Raw genomic sequence first — 4,392 nt, 5'->3', positions numbered from 1 at the left:
TTTAGAGGTAAAACTACTGTGTTGGTAGCCATGCGTCTGGGCTATGGCTCAGACGCACTTAGGCGCACGTTACGTAGGCCACCACGTGGTCTGCGACCCTTGTCAAGGTCAAAGTCAAGGTCACGTGACCTTGTGGTCGCCATGTGACTGCGGCATAGTCACGTAGGCTTTAAGTCAGGCTTTACGTTTGGAGAAACGCACAATATGTTTAATCCAAGCTTGGGAATGAGCGTAGCCATGTACATGAAGCTTTCGCTTCCCTCTAGGGTTAACCAAAGTTAAACCACCAGCTAGTTTTCTTAAAGGCCCACTGTCCATCCTCCGGTCGAAAATATTTTCTTCCCCGGTGACTGTGAGACTTCGCCCCTAGAACGCAAGGCCGCAAAATGTTTTTGAAAAGAGTAACTAATAACGGAGTTACAGCCACAGCAATCGCCCGATTCTGTCATGCTTCTCCCCTTCCGTTCCCTCGCAAAGGTTTTTAACTCTCCTGCCCGAGGTCGTTTAGCCTCCGCAAGACAAATTCCCCTTCCTCCTCCGCGTTTGGCGGGAGGTGGGGCGTGGCACTCCGCGAGCGCGAAAAAAAAAAAAAACGGCCGAGGGAGCGCGCGCCGCTGGATTCAGTCTGGCCGTGGTAGACACCCCAGCCGTGGCAAGGGAAAAGCGCGCAGCGAGCGGTAGACACCCATCCTTCTCCCGTCAGTCAGCGAGACGGACCAATGGACGTCGTTCGCGGTACGTACGTCATTACTGTGGCCCGTCGGGCCAGCGAAGGAAACGGGGAAGCTGGCTTCCCAAAGGAGAGCATGAGAGGGCTTTGAATTGTATTTTCGATGCTTTGCGGTGCGCGTGTCACTGTAGCATTTTGCACAGACTATCCCCGGTACCTGATCGAAACACTGGGCTCCTTTGCTTAAAAGGGCCTTCCCTGGACAGTGGCCCTTTAAAGGCGTTCTTTGTCATAGTGGTTGTTAGGCCTAAGGTTTTCGCAGCTGCCTGCACCACGTCAGAAAAAACGACCGCCAGGACCGTGGTGTTTTAGAGCGGGAGCACACAGGTGCCCGCTCGTTATTTTCTTTTCGTCGCATGAGCTGAGCAGTCTCGTTCAACTAAAAAAGGATTCTTCATATAGGACTGCATTTATACAGCCGCGTGATGCGCTTTCTATAGAATTTTGTATGGAGCCAGAGGCCACGTGGACGCCAGTGCCCCCTCCCGTGACTTTCGTTAAAAGCCTGTGGAGACCGTTCTTGCGGTTATGCAGATTCACCGGAGCCACACAGGCTTACTGGTCTCTGCACATCGTCTCGCTGCCGCCTGCTGCGACGGAGGTGCTTGGATTCTGTTTGGCGCATCCACCCGCGGCAGCCGTGGTGAGAGAAGTCAGCAGTCACATCTGATTGCTGCTACCCTGACCTGCATTTTTCAGCCGGTCTCGCGGGCCACGTGGACCACTCACCGCGATCCCTTGTGTTGCACTGTACCAGCACCTGGATCAGCTGGGCATACCTCTCTGGCGTCGTCTCCGTCTTCGTTCCAGATAGCGGCGCCCCTTCTACAGACTCGGGCTTCGCTGCGTACCGACCTGCAGACACTGAAACTCACGTGACATATCAGCCATTCTGCGGATACCTTCACGCCACCGTCCGCGCACAGCGGAAGTCTACGAAGACGTTGTCGGTGCTACCTCTGCTGGAGGTACTATATTGTCGGTGCTATTGTCATGCCCGCGCAAGTGTTGTGAAAGTTTGTACGACTGGTGGTAGATGCTTTTTTTATTACTTATGTCGGAAGACGTTGAACAGACTCCCAGGACAAAAGTGATTGAGAAGTTGGAAGAAATCCTTGAGAACCAAGCTGCGTTCGCATTGAGAACCAAGCTGCGTTGGACTACATCAAAAGTGAAATTATTGCAGTAAGCGCAAAAAACAATAACTTACAGGGTCTTCTTGATGCATTTGATGCGATGAATAGCAGGATTTTAAGTTAGAAGAAATAGTCCAACAGCAGGCTGCAAAGCTTATCGATTATGAGAACCGAAGCCGGTGTAACAATTTGCTAGTATTTAACGTCACTGAAACTGAGACTGAAACGGAAACAGAATCACAACTGAAGGAACTTTTTGTGGAGAATATGTTTCAGAAAACTATGGGCGTGCAGGTTGACACTAAGGAACGAATTCATCGCCTTGGTAAAGCCCAACCACAGAAATGTAGACCAGTTATTTTTCAATTTTACGATTCCGGAGAAAAACAGTCAGCTGGAAAAAGACACAATGCTGAAACGAACATCTTAGCGTATTAGTCCTGACAATGGTAAAGAAACTGTAGAAGTAAGCTGAAAACTATGGGACAGTGCAGCCGCAGACAGGGCTAAGAAGGCAAAGGTCTTTATTGTCCATAAAAAATTCCAGAGGGCACTTTGACCACGAAAGTGCGATGAGGCAAAAGCCATCCCTATTGAAAAAACCTATTTGCGATTTTAATAGTCCTGTATGCAATATGCAGGAGCCGAAGTGTCGCATAAAGGACCCATAAAAGAGCATGCAGGTAGAAGGACACTCAGGATATACATATAGGTCCTGTTTTTCCTTTACAAACTCCTATAACTCCTATATATCGCATGTGGGATATACGTTGAGTTATCGGAGTTGTGCATAGGTCCTGAGTACCATGATACAGGAGTTGGATGTGCTCCTTAATCAGGATTTGTTTATGCAAGGTTGCAAAGGCAAAGTTTGATATACGCATGTGGTGTCCAGCTAATTTGAATCAAGATTTAGAAACAACAAAATATTGAGTTTATTTTGCATTATCGACCCCTGCATGTGCTCCTGTGAGCGCATGCGGTAATTACAATCAACAACCGCTCCACGTCTTCCGACCTTATTTCGCACTTTCATATCTGCTATTGATTGCGAGTCTGCAATGTGAAAGTGCAGAGAATAAATTCGCCTTTCCACGTGAACATAGCAAGTTTGCTCGAGCGAACTCAGAACACGTCGCTGCCCGCCGAACTATTCATTGATAGCAGCATATCAATAGCAATACTTGGTTTGCGTATGCAAAAAACGTAATGGGAAATGAAATACTGCCGCCGCTGCTTCGCTGGCAGCATGTAAAGCTAAAACGTGATCTGTGTCAAGCGCTGCCGTGCGAGATATCTGTGTAGAAGAAAGAAAAATTCGCACTAACATGGCGAAAATATAGCAACATATTTGCATATTCTGAGGAGTACGTGCAAAAACTGACACGTTTGAATGATGGATGATGTTGGCCATCCCTGGTGATAGAAAAAAAAAGGTTCAGCGTGTTTACAAGGCAATCGTTGAAGGACGACCGCACTTGAGAAAAAGATAAAGTGCGAAACAGGAAAGTAGCGCAGAAAGTGATTAATATAAGCATAGCATTTATGGATTTCAGAAAAAAGAAAAGTCGCCGTAGTGTAGCTTTTATTTTAAATAAAGTCGCCCTAATGTAGCGGTAAGCGTGCAGGGCTCGTGTGCATTGGGGTATGTGAGATCATGATTCGATTTCTGACGCAACGGCTTTTTTTTTCTTTTTTATTTACCAACGTTATTTTATTTATCTGAACGTCTTTTTAGCCTGGATCCGAATAACCTGCAACTCCTACCACTCCTACCATTGCCACAACTCCCATGTCCAATAACCAGATATGAATAGGTCCCATATATGAATTTTTCAAAAATTAATTACGAGGGTCTTTACTGAAGTAGTGAAAGGAGAAAGCCTGAGTGCGTATTCTGCTACACAACTGTTACTAATTAAAAACAATTAATAAATTAGTAATTAAGTAGGCAATTGAATATTCAATAATTAGTTAATTAATGAATTCTTTAATAGTCATTAATCGTCGATTGGCATATGGCCATATAAGGCGCGCATTCGCGTATACTGTGGTGGTGCTCTGTGATTGGCCGACACCTCTATGACGTCACCCCGCCCCTCGAACACTGGGCATACGACGAGCGTCTGCAAAATTACGGGGAAATAATCTACCATTATAAATTGGGACGTAGACTGGTACCCCCGCCAGATGTTAGCCTAAATAATAGAGGAACTATCGCGTGGAGGCGGCTACAAAAAATAATACCTTCATGAACCCGGTCTGAGTGTTTCACGCGTTACCAGACCTTAGGGACAATGATCTGTGCAAACACTGTGGGGCGAGAGGGACCCTCGAAAACATAATTTGGGAGTGCCCACTATCCCCAAGGATAGGACTAAATATAACCTGTACAGAAACCTGGGATACCCTGCTGCGAAGCGCGGATCCTCCAATCCAGCCCCGCACCGTCCATCTGGCGGAAGAGGCCGCAACAAGCCAAGGGCTGCCTGCCACTCCCCGTCTTCCCCGGCACGCGTAGTGTGT

This window comes from Amblyomma maculatum, chromosome 4 (genome assembly GCF_055883805.1).
Source record: "Amblyomma maculatum isolate TAMU_Amacu chromosome 4, ASM5588380v1, whole genome shotgun sequence".
Classification (NCBI taxonomy): Eukaryota; Metazoa; Arthropoda; class Arachnida; order Ixodida; family Ixodidae; genus Amblyomma; species Amblyomma maculatum.
Note: the sequence above shows the minus strand (reverse complement) of the source record.